Source organism: Triticum urartu, chromosome 7A, assembly GCF_056163025.1.
Source record: "Triticum urartu cultivar PI428250 chromosome 7A, HENAU_Tu73, whole genome shotgun sequence".
NCBI lineage: Eukaryota > Viridiplantae > Streptophyta > Magnoliopsida > Poales > Poaceae > Triticum > Triticum urartu.
Genome location: NC_141879.1, coordinates 693,983,382 through 694,004,294, shown reverse-complemented (window position 1 = coordinate 694,004,294; position 20,913 = coordinate 693,983,382). Strand labels below are relative to the sequence as shown.

The 20,913-nt window shown below is 44.9% G+C and overlaps 1 long non-coding RNA gene and 1 pseudogene across 2 annotated transcripts; one reads left to right on the top strand and one right to left on the bottom strand.

Moving 5' to 3' along the window:
- Positions 1-772: 772 nt before the first annotated feature.
- Positions 773-2,821, top strand: LOC125523052 (PTI1-like tyrosine-protein kinase At3g15890 pseudogene; annotated as a pseudogene). The gene is made up of 2 exons (XR_015610506.1): positions 773-1,170; positions 1,295-2,821. The product of XR_015610506.1 is annotated as a PTI1-like tyrosine-protein kinase At3g15890 pseudogene (transcript).
- Positions 2,822-4,096: 1,275 nt separating this feature from the next.
- On the bottom strand, positions 4,097-7,293 carry LOC125520790 (uncharacterized). The gene is made up of 2 exons (XR_015611704.1): positions 6,798-7,293; positions 4,097-4,881 (listed from the first exon to the last, which is right to left on the bottom strand). It is a non-coding gene; the product is annotated as an uncharacterized LOC125520790 (long non-coding RNA).
- Positions 7,294-20,913: the final 13,620 nt, after the last annotated feature.

The window sequence follows — 20,913 nt, the reverse complement described above, 5'->3', positions numbered from 1 at the left end:
TGGGTTGGGAGCCATCACTTGCTCTCAGCCGCTGCCATGTGTCGCGCTCTGGGTGCTCCCTTGGTTTTTTTCTCTATGTGTTTTTGGCTTTTAGATAATTTCCTTTTCGGTTTTTCTCTTTCCCCCCGGTTTTCTTAGGATTTAGACAAAAAATTGGTTATTTTTGCTCAAAAATGTCTCTTTTTTTCTACCACGAGAGGCACATATTTAATTCTCGTGGAGGCACAGATTTTCTTTTAGAGGAGGCACGGGCGTGCCTCTCGGAAAGGAAAAAAATGTGTTTTCTTTTTTTTTGTTCCTGCAAGAGGAAGGGATTTATTTCTCGTGGAGGCACGGGTTTGATTCTGCCTCTCAGAAAGGAAAAAAAATGTGTCTTTTTTGTTTCACAAGAGGCACACATTTACTTTTCATGAAGCACGAATTTGTTTACGCGAGAGGCATGCCTCTCAGAAAGGGGAAACACTTGTTTCCAAATTTGCTTCTAAGAGGCATGAATGTGCCTTTCGGAAAGGTAAAAAATGCATGCCTCTTTGGAAAGGGGAAAAAGGTGCTTCTAGTTTGGGTTTTTCCAAAACGAAAAAAACTTGTTCCAGGTTCGGGTTTTTTTGTCCGGTTTTTTTTTTAAAAAATATTCGTCGAAAACTATCAACATGGGATCTAGTTTTGAAGATCTCGACGCGAGGGACCCAACGGCGAAAATGCTGCAAGATTTAGTCGCATGGTTTAAGAGATAAAACATTTTGAATAAACGAATCTGGGAAGGCGGGAGTGTTCTTTGGAAGGAGTACTTCTCAATTACTGATTTGGAAGAGACGGGTAGGATGGGCCGTGCTCAGCATTTAACTTCATGCTGGGCCCGTGTCACAGCACCAGCGTTAGCCTGGGCAGCCCATATTACTGCGCTTGACCGGTTCAAGTTTTTGGCGCCAGTGCGGATCCCTTTCTCTGCTGCCCTGCAATTGGCGCCCGCTCCCCTCCACGCTGACACACACACGTCGCCGCCCAATGCCAACCTTCCACATGGAGGCGCATGGCACCAAACCATCTTACTACCAGGTCAACCAGCATCTCCACAGGCCACAGCATACGCCGCCGCATAAACATCTCCGCCGGCCGCGCGGCGCTCGCACGCCAACTGCCAACGCCACCATAAGTACCTTCTTCCCACCAGTTAGGCCCCTTCACCCGCTCCAAGCCGCATCCTTCCATCCATCCATCCTTCCCAGCACGCAGCCAGCTGATCGAGCTCATCGATCCCTCCCCCTCCTCCTCCTCCTCCTCCTCTGTTAAACAGCGTTGCACCGAGAGAGACAGATACCAGAGGCGTCCATGGGCTCCGGGACGAGCTCCTGCTGCGGCGGCGCCGAGAAGGTGGGGCACGGGTGCGTGAGCGCGTCATCGGGCGCCGCGGCGGGGACGGGCAGCGGCGGCGGCAGCACGTGGAGGATCTACAGCTACAAGGAGCTCCACGCCGCCACGGGCGGCTTCAGCGAGGAGAACAAGCTCGGCGAGGGCGGCTTCGGCAGCGTCTACTGGGGCAAGACCCCCGACGGCGTCCAGATCGCCGTCAAGCGCCTCAAGCCCAACAACAACAACTCCAAGGCCGAGATGGAGTTCGCCGTCGAGGTCGAGGTGCTCGCCCGCGTCCGCCACCGCAACCTGCTGGGGCTCCGCGGGTACTGCGCCGGCGCCGCCGCCGACCAGCGCATGATCGTGTATGATTACATGCCCAACCTCAGCCTCCTGTCCCACCTCCACGGCCAGTTCGCCTCCGACGCCACCCTCGACTGGCGCCGCCGTGTGGGTGTGGCCGTTGGTGCCGCCGAGGCGCTTGTGCACCTCCACCACGAGGCTTCTCCCAGCATCATCCACCGGGACATCAAGGCCAGCAACGTGCTGCTTGACTCCGACTTCGCGCCGCTCGTCGCTGATTTTGGGTTCGCCAAGCTCGTCCCCGACGGCGTCTCGCACATGACCACCAGGGTCAAGGGCACCCTCGGCTACCTCGCGCCGGAGTACGCCATGTGGGGCAAGGTCTCCGGGGCGTGCGACGTGTACAGCTTCGGCATCCTTCTCGTCGAACTGGTGTCGGGCAGGAAGCCTATCGAGAGGCTGCCGTCGGGTGCCAAGCGCACCATCACCGAGTGGGCGGAGCCCCTCATCGCGCGCGGCCGGCTCGGGGACCTCGTGGACCCGCGCCTCCGTGGCGTCTACGACGCGGCGGAGCTGGCGCGCATGCTCGAGGCCGCCGCGCTCTGCGTGCAGGGGGAGCCCGAGCGGCGTCCGGACATGCGCGCCGTCGTGCGGATCCTGCGCGGCGCGACTGCCGCTCCTGACGGCGCGGCCGCGGCGGCCTCCAAGGGGGGCAACGACGCCCAGGTCCGGCCTGCGGTGAGGATGGAGAGCGTCAAGTACGCAGACCACCTTATGGAGACGGAGAACAGCGTGTACTCCGGCGACGGGGACGAGGACGAGGAAGACGACGAGAAGGAGGCCGCCGACTACAGCAGCGACGAGGTGGAGGAGTACTCGCTGATGGACGACCAGAGCAGCATGAACTTCGGCGTGTTCGGCGCCATGCCGGTGGTGCCGGTGCAGACCATGCACGACCCCTACGTCAGGAGGTTTGGAGGAAATGGCGTCAAGATATGATAATGTGCTATTCTATTGTGTGACAATGCCGGCTATGTTATATTAATTTCGTTGATGTAAACCTGTTCTTAATTAGTTGGGATCAAGCTGGTGATTAAATTTATTGTAATTTATGGGACTTGGAAGTAAGTTCTTGTTTTCATTAAACACAAAATATTAAGTTGTTGTACATGCTATCTTTGAATGAGCGCGCATGTTGGCCTAGCCCATTTGCTTGATGATCTACAGTGGGAGCCTCATGGTGAGCTTTCTACGAGGAAACCAAGAAGATGATTAGAGATTTTGTGCCATGCTGCGTGACCAAAATCTACGGGGAGAACAATGTGGCCGCACATGAGCCAGCTGCTTATGCTAGAGTCCATGAAGACTTCCTTCTTTTACCTGATGTGCCGCAGGTTTTTTCTCTTGAAACACGAGGCAAAAGCTTTGCTCGTTTCATTAATTAAGAAGAAGGTTGCACAGTTAATTATGAAAATCGGGTGAAAACCGATACAAACGGGGCCAAGCCCTCACTCGTTACATGAACAAGCCAATGCGTTTCGTCGCACCACAAGGCCACACCAAAACTTGCCAACGACACACCACAAACATCACATGAGCACACTAACCGCACGCACACAGACCGACTCACGGTTGCCGAAGAGAAGAAGTCGCGACTGCTACGGGTGGAGCAGACCCGGGACTCTCCTATGCGCCACAGGATTTGAAACATGTAATCATGCCTGATGTAATCCAGAATAATTGAAATATAAGAGCTCCCTTTATCCTCCCAAAGCAAAGAAAAAAGCTTCAGCAACATCTGGCAGTTGAAGTTTGGGGTGCCGCCATTTGTATGAGCAATTGAGCAGAGTAAAGTAACTTGTGTGATGCATGCATTTGTGTACATACATGTTCTCCTTTGTCAAACATATAGATAAAAATATCATTTCATTATAGCTAAATTTAGATCAGAATATCTATTGACAGTGACTCCTGTTGGTAGTTGCCTCGAGTTGTTCGCTTGATTTCAATTCTACCATTTGGCAGTAAGGCGGGTGACGAACCATATACAGCTGCAGCTCAAGACAGACAGATAGTTGTGCCTCCTTTTTCTTCAGAGAAAACAATTTGTGTGCCTTTCGAATGTTGACACAATGAATTTCAGTTCTACTAGCATGTTGTGTGGCTTGTGGATCAACGTGGGTGTAGAATTGCGTGGCGACTATCTCAATAAACGAGCTGTATTGCTCACTCGCCTGAAGGAAAATCATGTCGGGTTTTAGCTAGGCGGCCCACTTCTTCTCGCTCGCCCGCTTGCTTTGGAAACGATTCACTCGCTCGCTGTTACGGTTTTTTCGGTTTCTTTGTACTTCCTCCGGTCCTTTTTACTCTGCATATTAGGTTTGTCTGAAGTCAATCTCATCCAACTTTGATCAAGTTTATACAAAAAATATTAACATTCATATAACAACACATATATTATTAGATTCATCTCGGAATATATTTTCATATTATATTTATTAGATGTTATAGATGTTAATATTTTTTAATAGAGCTAAATTCACTAGGAGTCTTAGAACTTGCACATGATGGTCAGTTTGGTGCACAAACTTGTAAAATACTCCCTCCGTCCGGGCACAGTGTATTTATATTTTTGCAAAAAAACCCTCAGAGTTTTAAACCTGTCACGAATAACTCCATCTTCTTCCTTCGTGCTCCCCCGTCGCCCGCGCCTCGCAGTCATCGTTGGCTTCCCACCTGCGTCGCCGCCCGCCTGGACCTGCGCCGCGACCAACACCAGCGCCGCCGCCCGCCTGGACCTCCGCCGAGGCTTCCCACCTGCGGCGCCCGCCGGAAGGCAACCTGCGCTGGCGCCCGCCTCGAGCTGCGCCGCCGGCCCCATTGAATCTTGCTTCACACGGTCGCCCACATGCGCCGCCCGCGGTCGCCCACCTGCGCAACCACCTTCGCCGCCCACGGCCACAAACCTGCGCCTCTGACTTCGTCCGCTTCGGCCGCCGGCGCCGTGGACAATTCCGGCCACTCCCGCCTCTGATGTTGCCACTGCTGGTGGACAACGCCGACGTGGACCTCTGATGATGCTTCTTCCCTTTCTCTTGCCCCGACTCTACTCGTACTGGTGCTGGTGAGTCTGCCCCGCCCGCCTCTGCTACTGCTGCTGTTCAACTAGTGGTGTGAGTCTGAAGATTATTGTTGTGTCTGGAGAGCCTACAAAGATAATTCCTGAACCTGCAAGATAATTACTGAATTGAGTTGAGGTAGTTGAGTTGAGTTGTCATGCTGACATGGTGCAATGTTGATACAAAAAAAAATCCAGTTAACTTTTTCAACACAAGTTAACTGCATTCAGATCTCTTGATGCTCAAAACCTGTTAATTTCTGTCAGCTTTTGATCTGTCAAGTTGATGTCAAACTTGACACATAAAGTTGATAATCAGAATATTTACAGTTCCCCAAATCACAAAACTGGATCTAAACAGTGCATCTGATAATTTTTAAGGACAGACCAAAGGAATCAGTTGTCACTGTTAATTGATTGGAAAATGCATGCTTCCATGAGTGCACTGAAAATTCAGGGAACAACTTCTATCTACACATGGTCATGCAACAGAACAACTGAGATAGGGAACTGAAATCAGTGCAAGAGCAGCGTAGGTGAGTGCAAGAGTAACAAAGTCAGGACATGGTGATATCCTCCCATCTCTAGATAAATACAGTAACAAAGTTAAGAATATGTTGAGGCATCAGTCAATCTATGTAAATGCATATTCCAGCATGGTCATATAGCAGCACCACTTCATATAGCAGCATAACTTAAATGATTCCTAGATGCACTAGTAATCATTTTGTTTAAAACTTAACAAACTTTATTTGGATTTATTTGAATTTATTTGAATCATTTGAATTTATTTGCTTTATTTGGATTTATACACCATTTGTCCAATTGCAAACATACCCAAAGTTTCCAATTAGACAGTAATGGCAAGATGCAAAATGGTGCTAGTAAATTCAGTTCTGCAAAAAACAAGACTGAAACAGGGTAGTGTTGAGCATGTCCTAGCACTAGCAGCAAATTCAGGCCAGATTTAGCCAAATTGGAAACATTATTCCTGTAGAAACAATTCAAGCAGCACAAAACTCCAATTGAGGGAAATTATTTGAATTATGCACCTTCAAGCAGCACATATACTCCAAAGGGATTGTGGCTGTTCTCCTTCTGTTCACTATGCTCTAGAAATTTAGTTGGAGTATTTGTCACTATGCTCTAGAAATACGAACAAGGGAAGTCAATTTCAAACTGATAGACTGCAGAAAACTGCCACAATCCCTTAACTAAGAGTTGATAAAAACATGTCCCTAAAACTTATTCAGCCAGTTAGGTCCCCTGTTAAGTTAACTGAATTATTCAGTCAGTTAGATCTGAACAAAGCCTCTGAAGTAACCTGCCTACTAACCCTCTCTCTTCTTCAGTAAGATCTGAACAAGACTATATCTACATACTGTTAAAGCTTCAAATTCAGAGCACTACATCATCCAGTTTGGCACTACACGCAGCTCTAAATTAAGACTAAATCAAATTTGACACAAATGCAGTACTACCTCTTTGTAGGCTTGGAAGGCACAGACAGACAGCACTAGCATTTTTGTCAAAAATTCTACTCCCTCATAAATCAATGTTGACTAAATTTTTTTAAGTGCTCTCCCTAAAAATCACTAAAGTAGGAAATCTTTAACATAATGTACCCTGCAGCTTTGTTCAATTGGTACAGTCAACAGTGGGTTTTGTTCAATTGATCAGGAGTAGGAGATCTTGGTGTCAGACCAAAAATTCAGTTATGCACACTGTTAGTTCTTATCCTCATTTTTTCACATTGGTGAAAGAGCCTGTCATTGCAAATTCAGTTAAGTGTTTGCTTGCTTTAGTTTGACAGAAATTTTGTCCTTGTAAACTTGCTGCAAGGTCAACATGTGCTGTTATAAATTGAGATATACTCTAGCTGCAGTAGTCTTAGTGATCAAAATTGCAAGCATGTCAAGTCAGAGAAGCATGTCAGCTAACTTCAGACTTAACAATAAAGATGAAAATTTCAGACTTGGCAATACAAATTCAGACTTGGCATGAGATAGATGAGCACGAGGAGGACCTGAAGGAGGAGGAGCCTGGGATGTTGAGGAGGATCCGCCTTCGTTGGGGTCGACTTCCGCAGCCGCCGCCGTCGTCTTCCCCATGCCGTCGTCGCCGGTGATGTTGAGGAGGGCCTGGAGGAGGAAGAGGAGCTGGTGGATCAGGAGCTCGAGGACGAGAGCGCCCGCCCCATGCCGTCGCCATGCTCCAGATCGAGCGCCAACTTGTCGTCATCCTCCAGATCGAGCGGTGCCTCGTCGAAGAGAACCTCACCGGAAAAAGGGATTTTCAGGGGAGAGGAGGAGCTCCGCAGCGAACTGGAGCGGCGCGGCGGCGTGGAGGAGGGAGAGGAGGCGCGGGGGATCTCAGCGGGGCGAGATAGCTCAGCGGCGCAGGGGAGCTCACCGGCGCGGCGTGGCGGGGAGGGGAGCAGCGCAACGTCGGGAAGCTGCGGGGAGAGGAGTGACGCTGCGACAGGACGAGGACTGCGGGTTTGGTCGGACAAAAGTGGAGGTTTTTTTTTTTTGCAAAAATGTCATAAAGAGAACTTTTCCCGGACGGAGGGAGTACGTGTTTTTGTCATGAAACTTGCGAGGGCGCGCAAATACGGTCACACTTTTCATGTATGGATGTATTCGCCGCCTAGGTGGCCAGGGCCCATTGTCTGTGGCTAGTGCACGTGATATGTTTCTTTTACTTTGTACAAAAGCACTCCAGCAATAGCTGTACTTGGGTCCACCCGTCAGGGTACGTTGTGCATATATTGGGCAGGAAAAAAAATCGGCCGGAGCCAGTTCGAATCAGCGACCTGGCGGAATGTCGCTAGCGACAACTGATTTTGCTCGCTGTTTCATTTGGACAACTAGGGTATATCACCTCTAGGATAAAATACACATTCTGAATATATTTTCTTTTCTCTAGATTTTCAAATTTAAAATTATTCCGAGTCAAACAAAATTTCTGCTGATTTGTTGGAAACGAAATTACATACATACATTCCGCACTATATTTTTTTAATGAAATTATTCGAATTCAAAAAAAAGATTTTTCTGGATTTTTTTACGTATATTCATTCTAACATATATTTTTATCTAGATTTTCCAATCTAAAATTATTTGAATTCAAACAAAATTTCCGTTGATTTGTTCGAAAGAAATTTACGTACATTCATTATGAACTCTATTTCTTTTATATAGATTATTCAAATTCAAACGAAAATTAGTTGATTTGTCTGAAAAAATTACTTACATTCATTCTGACCCATAATTTCTTTTATATAGATTTTCAAATTGAAAATTATTCGAATTCAAACAAAATTGTATTGATTTGTCCCCAAAAAATGCATACATTCGTTGTGCACTATATTTCCTTTTATCCATATTTTTTAATTTTAAATTATTTAAATTCAAACAAAAATTTAGTTTTTTCTCCAAAAAAATATGTGCATTATATTTTACATATAATTCCTTTTACCTAGCTGAAAGAAGTATATTCATTATGAACTATATTTTCTATTATGTAGATTATTCAAATTCAATACAAAATCTAGTTGATTTGTCCAAAAAAAAATTACGTACACTCATTCTGCACTGTATTTTATTTTATCTTGATTTTTAATTTAAAATTAGTCGAATTGAAACAAAAATCTAGTTGATTTGTCCGAAAAGTTTATCTAGAATATAAAATAATTTTCTTAAATAGGAAAAAGAATGAAGCATAAATAAGATAAATTGTGTTTATCTATTTAAATGTCATTGTGGCTGATAGTTTTTTCTTTAAAAAAACTCATAGTGGCTATCTAAGTGAGGCGAATTGTAGCAGGCCGTATGTTCGAATACTATTGTTGCTCCAGCATTTTTCATTGTTTTAAGGTTTTTCTGCATAAATAAATAAAATGCAAGCGTGCTTTCTGGAAAAAAGTGCACGCGGATTACCCACCGCCTCAGCCACTGACAGTAGGCCCCTACCATGTTGCCATGCCATGTGTGCACATGATACGGCCGAAATACGGTAGAAATCACCGTATATGAACGGAAGGACAAGTTAGATGACCGAAAACACGTATTTTACAAAGCAGGGGGAAACCCTTTTTCTTAAAACACGTATTTTACAAGTTTATGCATCAAACTGACCGTCGCGTGCAAGTTCTATGACTTGCGGTGTATTTACCTCTTTAATATAAATTTGGTCAAACTTAGTAAACTTTGACTTCAGACAAAGCTAATGTGCGGAGTAAAAAGGACCAGAGGGAGTATCTTCTTCGTTTTGTTTTTTCTGCTTTTCTTTGTTTTCATTTTGTTCACGGTTTCTAGTTTTTCCTCTCTTTCTTTTTTTCTTTCTTTTTCTTTTTTCTTTCCCAATTTTCACTAGTTTTTTAAATATTTTTTATTTATTATCTCTTTTTTGGTTTTCATTGTTTATTTCTCAGTTTTCCCTGTTTTCAATCTTTTTGCATTGGTTTTCTTCGGTTTCATCTTTTTTTTCTTTGTTTCTCTTTTTGGGTTTTTATTGGGTTTCTTTTTTCCCTTTGTTTCTTTGTCGATTTTCATCGGTTTCTTTTTTATTCAACACATATCAACTTTTTTTAAGTACACAATGACATTTTCTGTATGCATTAGAAACATGTTTTCTATACCCATTTAACATTTTCTAAATACATGATTATGCACCAGCTTGATCCCAAATTAAGCACATGTTTACATCAACGAGATTAATATAACATAACTGTCATTGTCAGTTTAAGTTCTTGTTTTCTATTAAGCAAAAAAATGAAGTTCTTGTATAATTCTTTGAATGGCTGTGCATGCAAAATTCAGGAAAATGAGAGCGCATGTTAGTCTGGCCCAATTGCTTGATGATCTTGCATGAGCTATTCATAAGTCGACTGGGTTTTTTTTTTCTGTAAGTCGATTTTGCGAAGCGCGAGGCCGAAGGCAGGGACGGTGGGAGGAGTGCCGGCCACGGTGAGGCCGGGCCGTGGACGAGCGACAGTCATCGATAGCCGGAAGGAGTGAGTCCAAAACTTGTCGGGTGTGGGGGGAGGGGGGCGCTGGAGCTGTTCAGCGCACGCGCTCGCGCGGGGTGGTGGGAGGGAGGCTTAGAGGGATGGCCCGGATGGGGGAGGAGGGACGGGTGGGATGGTGTCTGGGACGGCGCGGACAGCGAACGCAGACGGCGGACGCGGACGTTTTCGTCGTAGTTGGGCTTCCGCCAATTGCTTTCCTTCAATATAGTTCGGAGTCATGTACAATGGTTGATAAGATAATCTTATCTTAATTATTGCATGTAATTTAGAGATGACAAAAAGAAATGTCTATAATGAGTCATCTCTTAGCTTTATCTTCAATAACTAGTCGTTCCTAAAAATGTGGTGAGACATATTGTGCTAAGGGCATGTACAATAGATAGCCTCAAGGTGATGCCTCACATGCCATGTAGGATCGGATATGACGTAAAGTAGGTTCGGATAGGGAAGCGGGATCCTCTTCAGGAGGCGGGTGCTTGAAGAGAAAAAGTGTGGTCCGGTGACAAAAACTGAAAAGGTTGGAGTGAAAAGTAGAGATGCAGGTGTATTAGAGTCTTTATTTTCTATTTCTTAATGAGGCCCACTAGTGATAGCTTGCATTGGAGAGAAAAAATCAATATAAATGCCTCAAATTACTTTTTATCATGGGGCATATGTATCCATATGCCACCATTGTACATGCCCTAAGAGATCATCTCTTGTCTTATCTTAAGTAAGATAAGACAAAAAAATTTCTTATAAGCTCTCTCTCTTCCACCTCATCATTTATTCTACGTGACACTCCCAAAAGCATCTCCATCCAGGCCCTCAAGAAGCCTCCCCAGGCGCATTTTTAGACGTCGCCGGGCAAAAAACGACCCACTCGGAGTCCCAGGAACCAGTTTTGCGCCGGTTTTGACGAAAGTTATGGCCGGCACGCCCATTCCAAACCCAGTCCTCCGGGAGGTAGCTGGGAACGCCGGCATCTCTTTTTCGCATGCAACGGCCCACTTGCCAGCCCCTCTTTCTGTTGGGGAACGTAGAAGAATTTTAAAATTTTCTACGCATCACCAAGATCAATATATGGAGTCATCTAGCAACGAGGGAGAAAGGAGTGCATCTACATACCCTTGTAGATCGCACGCGGAAGCGTTCAAGAGAATGGGGTTGATGGAGTTGTACTCGTCGTGATCCAAATCACCGATGACCTAGCGCCGAACGGACGGCACCTCCGCGTTCAACACACGTACGGTTGGGAAGACGTCTCCTCCAATTTGACCAGCAAGGGGGAAGGAGAGGTTGATGAAGATCCAGCAGCACGATGGCGTGGTGGTGGAAGCAACGGTGATCTCGGCAGGGCTTCGCCAAGCACAGGAAGAGGGAGGAGTGTCACGGGAGGGAGAGGGAGAGGCCAGGGGCTAGGGTGTGGCTGCCCTCCCTCCCCCCACTATATATAGGGTCCCTAGGGGGGGCGCCGTCCCTAGAAGATCCAATCTCCAAGGGGGGGCGGCGGCTAAGGGGGTGGCTTGCCCCCCACCCCTAGGGTTTCCAACCCTAGGCGCAGGGGAGGCCCAAGGGGGGCGCCCCAGCCCACTAGGGGCTGGTTCCCCTCCTACTTCAGCCCATGGGGCCCTTCGGGATAGGTGGCCCCACCCGATGGACCCCCGGGACCCTTCCGGTGGTCCCGGTACAATACCGAGTACCCCAGAAACTTTCCCGATGGCCGAAACTTGACTTCCTATATATAAATCTTCACCTCCGGACCATTCCGGAACTCCTCGTGAAGTCTAGGATCTCATTCGGGACTCCGAACAACTTTCGGGTTACCGTATACTAATATCTCAACAACCCTAGCGTCACCGAACCTTAAGTGTGTAGACCCTACGGGTACGGGAGACACGCAGACATGACCGAGACGACTCTCCGGTCAATAACCAATAGCGGGATCTGGATACCCATGTTGGCTCCCACATGCTCCTCGATGATCTCATCGGATGAACCATGATGTCGAGCATTCAATCAATCTGTATACAATTCCCTTTGTCAATCGGTACGTTACTTGTCCGAGACTCGATCGTCGGTATCCCAATACCTCGTTCAATCTCGTTACCGGCAAGTCACTTTACTCATACCGTAATGCATGATCCCGTGATCAACCACATGGTCACATTGAGCTCATTATGATGATGCATTACCGAGTGGGCCCAGAGATACCTCTCCGTCATACGGAGTGACAAATCCCAGTCTCGATTCGTGTCAACCCAACAGACACTTTCGGAGATACCTGTAGTGTACCTTTATAGTCACCCAGTTATGTTGTGACGTTTGGTACACCCAAAGCACTCCTACGGTATCCGAGAGTTGCACAATCTCATGGTCTAAGGAAATGATACTTGACATTCAGAAAAGCTATAGCAAACGAACTACACGATCTTTGAGCTATGCTTAGGATTGGGTCTTGTCCATCACATCATTCTCCTAATGATGTGATCCCGTTATCAATGACATCCAATGTCCATAGTCAGGAAACCATGACTATCTTTTGATCAACGAGCTAGTCAACTAGAGGCTCACTAGGGACGTGTTGTGGTCTATGTATTCACACATGTATTACGATTTCCGGATAACACAATTATAGCATGAACAATAGACAATTATCATGAACAAAGAAATATAATAATAACCATTTTATTATTGCCTCTAGGGCATATTTCCAACAGTCTCCCACTTGCACTAGAGTTAATAGTCTAGTTACATTGTGATGAATCGAACACCCATGCAGTTCTGGTGTTGATCATGTTTTGCTCTAGGGAGAGGTTTAGTCAACGGATCTGCCACATTCATGTCCGTATGTACTTTACAAATATCTATGTCTCCATTTTGAACACTTTCACGAATGGAGTTGAAGTGACGCTTGATATGCCTGGTCTTCCTGTGAAACCTGGGCTCCTTGGCAAGGGCAATAGCTCCAGTGTTGTCACTAAAGGAAATATGCCCTAGAGGCAATAATAAAGTTATTATTTATTTCCTTATAATCATGATAAATGTTTATTATTCATGCTAGAATTGTATTAGCCGGAAACATAATACATATGTGAATACATAGACAAACAAAGTGTCACTAGTATGCCTCTACTTGACTAGCTCGTTAATCAAAGATGGTTATGTTTCCTGACCATGAACAATGAGTTGTTATTTGATTAACGAGGTCACATCATTAGTTGAATGATCTGATTGACATGACCCATTCCATTAGCTTAGCACCCGATCGTTTAGTATGTTGCTATTGCTTTCTTCATGACTTATACATGTTCCTATGACTATGAGATTATGCAACTCCCGTTTACCAGAGGAACACTTTGGGTGCTACCAAACGTCACAACGTAACTGGGTGATTATAAAGGAGCATTACAGGTGTCTCCAAAGGTAGATGTTGGGTTGGCCTATTTCGAGATTAGGATTTGTCACTCCGATTGTCGGAGAGGTATCTCTGGGCCCTCTCGGTAATACACATCACATAAGCCTTGCAAGCATTACAACTAATATGTTAGTTGTGAGATGATGTATTACAGAACGAGTAAAGAGACTTGCCGGTAACGAGATTGAACTAGGTATTGGATACCGACGATCAAATCTCGGGCAAGTAACATACCGATGACAAAGGGAACAACGTATGTTGTTATGCGGTCTGACCGATAAAGAACTTCGTAGAATATGTAGGAGCCAATATGGGCATCCAGGTCCCGCTATTGGTTATTGACCGGAGACATGTCTCGGTCATGTCTACATTGTTCTCAAACCCGTAGGGTCCGCACGCTTAAGGTTACGATGACAGTTATATTATGAGTTTATGCATTTTGATGTACCGAAGGTTGTTCGGAGTCCCGGATGTGATCATGGACATGACGAGGAGTCTCGAAATGGTTGAGACGTAAAGATTGATATATTGGAAGCCTATGTTTGGATATCGGAAGTGTTCCGGGTGAAATCGGGATTTTACCGGAATACCGGGAGGGTTACCGGAACCCCCCGGGAGCTATATGGGCCATAGTGGGCCTTAGTGGAAAAGAGAAGGGGCTGCCCTAGATGGGCTTCGCGCCTCCCCCTTCCCCTAGTCCTATTAGGACTAGGAGAGGTGGCCGGCCCCCTCCTCCTCTTTTCCCCCTCCGCGAATCCTATTCCGACTAGGATTGGGGGGGGGGGAATCCTACTCCCAGAGGGAGTAGGACTCTCCTGCGCCCTCCTCCTTGGCCGGCCAGCCTCCCCCCTCTACTCCTTTATATACGGAGACAGGGGGCACCTCTAGACACACAAGTTGATCCACGTGATCGTTCCTTAGCCGTGTGCGGTGCCCCCTGCCACCATATTCCACCTCGGTCATATTGTAGCGGTGCTTAGGCGAAGCCCTGCGACAGTAGAACATCAAGATCGTCACCACGCCGTCGTGCTGGCGGAACTCCTCCCCAAAGCTTTGCTGGATCGGAGCCCGGGGATCGTCATTGAGCTGTACGTGTGCTAAGAACTCGGAGGTGCCGGAGTAACGGTGCTTGGATCGGTCGGATCGGGAAGACGTACGACTACTTCCTCTATGTTGTGTGATCGCTTCCGCAGTCGGTCTGCGTGGGTACGTAGACAACACTCTCCCCTCTCGTTGCTGTGCATCACCATGATCTTGCGTATGCGTAGGAAATTTTTGAAATTACTACGAAACCCAACAGTGGTATCAGAGCCTAGGTTATTTATGTTGATGTTATATGCACGAGTAGAACACAAGTGAGTTGTGGACGATATAAGTCATACTGCCTACCAGCATGTCATACTTTGGTTCGGCGGCATTGTTGGACGAGACGACCCGGACCAACCTTACGCGTACGCTTACGCGAGACTGGTTCCCTCGACGTGCTTTGCACATAGATGGCTTGCGAGCGACTGTCTCTCCAATTTTAGTTGAACCAAGTATGGCTACGCCCGGTCCTTGCGAAGGTTAAAACGGAGTCTATTTTACAAACTATCGTTGTGGTTTTGATGCGTAGGTGAGATTGGTTCTTGCTTAAGCCCGTAGCAGCCACGTAAAACATGCAACAACAAAGTAGAGGACGTCTAACTTGTTTTTGCAGGGCATGTTGTGATGTGATATGGTCAAAGCATGATGCTGAATTTTATTGTATGAGATGATCATGTTTTGTAACCGAGTTATCGGCAACTGGCAGGAGCCATATGGTTGTCGCTTTATTGTATGCAATGCAATCGCAATGTAATGCTTTACTTTATTACTAAACGGTAGTGATAGTCGTGGAAGCATAAGATTGGCGAGACGACAACGATGCTACGATGGAGATCAAGGTGTCGCGCCGGTGACGATGGTGATCATGACGGTGCTTCGGAGATGGAGATCACAAGCACAAGATGATGATGGCCATATCATATCACTTATATTGATTGCATGTGATGTTTATCTTTTTATGCATCTTATCTTGCTTTGATTGACGGTAGCATTATAAGATGATCTCTCACTAAATTATCAAGAAGTGTTCTCCCTGAGTATGCACCGTTGCCAAAGTTCGTCGTGCCCAGAGACCACGTGATGATCGGGTGTGATAAGCTCTACGTCCATCTACAACGGGTGCAAGCCAGTTTTGCACACGCAGAATACTCGGGTTATACTTGACGAGCCTAGCATATGCAGATATGGCCTCGGAACACGGAGACCGAAAGGTCGAGCGTGAATCATATAGTAGATATGATCAACATAATGATGTTCACCATTGAAGACTAATCCATCTCACGTGATGATCGGTTATGGTTTAGTTGATTTGGATCACGTGATCATTTAGAAGATTAGAGGGATGTCCATCTAAGTGGGAGTTCTTAAGTAATATGATTAATTGAACTTTAATTTATCATGAACTTAGTCCTGGTAGTATTAGCATATCTATGTTGTAGATCAATAGCTCGCGTTGTTGCTTTCATATGTTTATTTTGATATGTTCCTAAAGAAAATTGTGTTGAAAGATCTTAGTAGCAATGATGCGGATTAGATCCGTGATCTGAGGTCTATCCTCATTGCTGCACAGAAGAATTATGTCCTTGATGCACCGCTAGGTGACAGACCTATTGCAGGAGCAGATGCAGACGTTATGAACGTTTGGCTAGCTCAATATGATGACTACTTGATAGTTTAAGTGCACCATGCTTAACGGCTTAGAATCGGGACTTCAAAGACGTTTTGAACGTCATGGACCATATGAGATGTTCCAGGAGTTGAAGTTAAAATTTCAAGCAAATACCCGAGTTGAGAGATATGAAGTCTCCAACAAGTTCTATAGCTAAAAGATGGAGGAGAATCGCTCAACTAGTGAGCATGTGCTCAGATTGTCTGGGTACTACAATCGCTTGAATCAAGTGGGAGTTAATCTTCCAGATAAGATAGTGATTGACAGAATTCTCTAGTCACCATCACCAAGTTAGTAGAACTTCATGATGAACTATAATATGCAAGGGATAACGGAAACAACTCCCAAGCTCTTCGTGATGCTGAAATCAACGAAGGTAGAAATCAAGAAAAACATCAAGTGTTAATGGTTGACAAGATCACTAGTTTCAAGAAAAGGGCAGAGGGAAGAAGGGGAACTTCAAGAAAAACAGCAAGCAAGTTGCTGCTCAAGTGAAGAAGCCCAAGTCTGGTCCTAAGCCTGAGACTAAGTGCTTCTACTGCAAAGGGACTGGTCACTGGAAGCGGAACTACCCCAAGTGATTGGCGGATAAGAAGGATGGCAAAGTGAACATAAGTATATTTGATATACATGTTATTGATGTGTACTTTACTAGTGTTTATAGCAAACCCTCAGTATTTGATACTAGTTCAGTTGCTAAGATTAGTAACTCGAAACGGGAGTTGCAGAATAAACAGAGACTAGTTAAGGGTGAAGTGACGATGTGTGTTGGAAGTGGTTCCAAGATTGATATGATCATCATCGCACACTCCCCTATACTTTCGGGATTAGTGTTGAACCCAAATAAGTGTTATTTGGTTTTTGCGTTGAGCATAAATATGATTTGATCATGTTTATTGCAATACGGTTATTCATTAAAATTAGAGAATAATTGTTGTTCTGTTTACATGAATAAAACCTTCGATGGTCATACACCCAATGAAACAAGTTCATTGGATCTCGATCGTAGTGATACACATATTCATAATATTGAAACCAAAAGATGCGAAGTTAATAATGATAGTGCAACTTATTTGTAGCACTGCCGTTTAGGTCATATTGGTATAAAGCGCATGAAGAAACTCCATGCTGATGGGATTTTGGAATCACTTGATTATGAATCACTTGATGCTTGTGAACCATGCCTCATGGGCAAGATGACTAAGACTCCGTTCTCCGGAGCGAGCAACTGACTTATTGGAAATAATACATACTGATGTATGCGGTCCGATGAGTGTTAAGGCTCACGGCAAGTATCATTATTTTCTGAACTTCACAGATGATTTGAGCAGATATGGGTGTATCTACTTGATGAAACATAAGTCTGAAACATTTGAAAAGTTCAAAAGAATTTCAGAGTGAAGTGGAAAATCATCGTGACAAGAAAATAAAGTTTCTACGATCTGATCACGGAGACAAATATTTGAGTTACGAGTTTGGTCTTCAATTAAAACAATGTGGAATAGTTTCACTACTCACGCCACCTGGAACACCATAGTGTAATGGTGTGTCCGAACGTCATAATCGTACTTTATTGGATATAGTGCAATCTATGATGTCTCTTACTGATCTACCACTATCGTTTTGGGGTTATGCATTAGAGACAGCTGCATTCACGTTAAATAGGGCACCATCTAAATCTGTTGAGACGACACCATGTGAACTATGGTTTGGCATGAAACCTAAGCTGTCGTTTCTTAAAGTTTGGGGTTGCAATGCTTATATGAAAAAGTTTCATCCTGATAAGCTCAAACTCAAATCGGAGAAATGCGTCTTCATAGGATATCCAGAGGAAACTATTGGATACACCTTCTATCACAGATCCAAAGGCAAGACTTTTGTTGCTAAATTCGGAAACTTTCTGGAGAAGGAGTTTCTCTCGAAAGAAGTGAGTGGGAGGAAAGTAGAACTTGACGAGGTAACTGTACCTGCTCCCTTACTGGAAAGTAGTACATCACAGAAAACTGTTTCAGTGACACCTACACCAGTTAGTGAGGAAGCTAATGATAATGATCATGAAACTTCAGATCAAGATACTACTGAACCTCGTAGATCAACCAGAGTAAGATCCGCACCGGAGTGGTACGGTAATCCTGTTCTGGAAGTCATGCTACTAGATCATGATGAACCTACGAACTATGAAGAAGCGATGGTGAGCCCAGATTCCGCAAAGTGGCTTGAAGCCATGAAATCTGAGATGGGATCCATGTATGAGAACAAAGTATGGACTTTGGTTGACTTGCCCGATGATCGGCAAGCAATTGAGAATAAATGGATCTTCAAGAGGAAGATGGACGCTGATAGTAGTGTTACTATCTACAAAGCTAGAATTGTCGCAAAAGGTTTTCGACAAGTTCAAGGTGTTGACTACGATGAGAGTTTCTCACTCGTATCTATGCTTAAGTCTGTCCAAATCATGTTAGCAATTGCCGCATTTTATGAAATCTCGCAAATGGATAAACAAAACTGCATTCCTTAATGGATTTACTAAAGAAGAGTTGTATACGATGCAACCAGAAGGTTTTGTCAATCCGAAAGGTGCTAACAAAATGTGCAAACTCCAGCAATCCATCTATGGACTGGTGCAAGCATCTCGGAGTTGGAATATACGCTTTGATGAGTTGATCAAAGCATATAGTTTTATACAGACTTGCGGTGAAGCCTGTATTTACGAGAAAGTGAGTGGGAGCACTACAACATTTCTGATAAGTATATGTGAATGACATATTGTTGATCGGAAATAATGTAGAATTATTCTGTAAAGCATAAAAGGAGTGTTTGAAAGGAGTTTTTCAAAGAAAGACTTCGGTGAAGCTGCTTACATATTGAGCTTCAAGATCTATAGAGATAGATCAAGACGCTTGATAAGTTTTTTCAATGAGTACATCCCTTGACAAGATTTTGAAGTAGTTCAAAATGGAACAGTCAAAGAAAGAGTTCTTGCCTGTGTTACAAGGTGTGAACTTGAGTAAGACTCAAAGCCCGGGCACGGTAGAAAATAGAAAAAGAATGAAAGTCATTCCCTATGCCTCAGCCATAGGTTCTAAAGTATGCCATGCTGTATACCAGATCTATTGTATGCCCTACCACTAAGTTTGGCAAGGGAGTACAATAGTGATCTAGGAGTAGATCACTGGACAGCGGTCAAAATTGTCCTTAGTGGAATAAGGATATGTTTCTCGATTATGGAAGTGAAAAAAAGGTTTGTCATAAAGGGTTACGCCGATGCAAGTTTGACACTAATCTAGATGACTCTAAGTCTCGGTCTAGATACATATTGAAAGTGGGATCAATTAGCTAGAGTAGCTCCATGCAGAGCATTGTTGACATAAAAATTTGCAAAATACATGCAGATCTGAATGTGGCAGACCCGTTGACTAAGATTCTCTCACAAGCAAAACATGATCACACCTTAGTACTTCTTGGGTGTTAATCACATAGCGATGTGAACTAGATTACTGAATCTAGTAAACCCTTTGGGTGTTGGTCACATAGCGATGTGAACTATGGGTGTTAATCACATGATGATGTGAACTATCGATGTTAATCACATGGTGATGTGATCTAGATTATTGACTCTAGTGCAAGTGGGAGACTGAAGGAAATATGCCCTAGAGGCAATAATAAAGTTATTATTTATTTCCTTATAATCATGATAAATGTTTATTATTCATGCTAGAATTGTATTAACCGGAAACATAATACATGTGTGAATACATAGACAAACAAAGTGTCACTAGTATGCCTCTACTTGACTAGCTCGTTAATCAAAGATGGTTATGTTTCCTGACCATGAACAATGAGTTGTTATTTGATTAACAAGGTCACATCATTAGTTGAATGATCTGATTGACATGACCCATTCCATTAGCTTAGCACCCGATCGTTTAGTATGTTGCTATTGCTTTCTTCATGACTTATACATGTTCCTATGACTATGAGATTATGCAACTCCCGTTTACCAGAGGAACACTTTGGGTGCTACCAAACGTCACAACGTAACTGGGTGATTATAAAGGAGCATTACAGGTGTCTCCAAAGGTAGATGTTGGGTTGGCGTATTTCGAGATTAGGATTTGTCACTCCGATTGTCGGAGAGGTATCTCTGGGCCCTCTCGGTAATACACATCACATAAGCCTTGCAAGCATTACAACTAATATGTTAGTTGTGAGATGATGTATTACAGAACGAGTAAAGAGACTTGCCGGTAACGAGATTGAACTAGGTATTGGATACCGACGATCAAATCTCGGGCAAGTAACATACCGATGATAAAGGGAACAACGTATGTTGTTATGCGGTCTGACCGATAAAGATCTTCGTAGAATATGTAGGAGCCAATATGGGCATCCAGGTCCCGCTATTGGTTATTGACCGGAGACATGTCTCGGTCATGTCTACATTGTTCTCGAACCCGTAGGGTCCGCACGCTTAAGGTTACGATGATAGTTATATTATGAGTTTATGCATTTTGATGTACCGAAGGTTGTTCGGAGTCCCGGATGTGATCATGGACATGACGAGGAGTCTCGAAATGGTCGAGACGTAAAGATTGATATATTGGAAGCCTATGTTTGGATATCGGAAGTGTTCCGGGTGAAATCGGGATTTTATCGGAATACCGGGAGGGTTACCGGAACCCCCCGGGAGCTATATGGGCCATAGTGGGCCTTAGTGGAAAAGAGAAGGGGCTGCCCTAGATGGGCTGCGCGCCTCCCCCTTCCCCTAGTCCTATTAGGACTAGGAGAGGTGGCCGGCCCCCTCCTCCTCTTTTCCCCCTCCGCGAATCCTATTCCGACTAGGATTGGGGGGGGGGGAATCCTACTCCCAGAGGGAGTAGGACTCTCCTGCGCCCTCCTCCTTGGCCGACCAGCCTCCCCCCTCTACTCCTTTATATACGGAGGCAGGAGGCACCTCT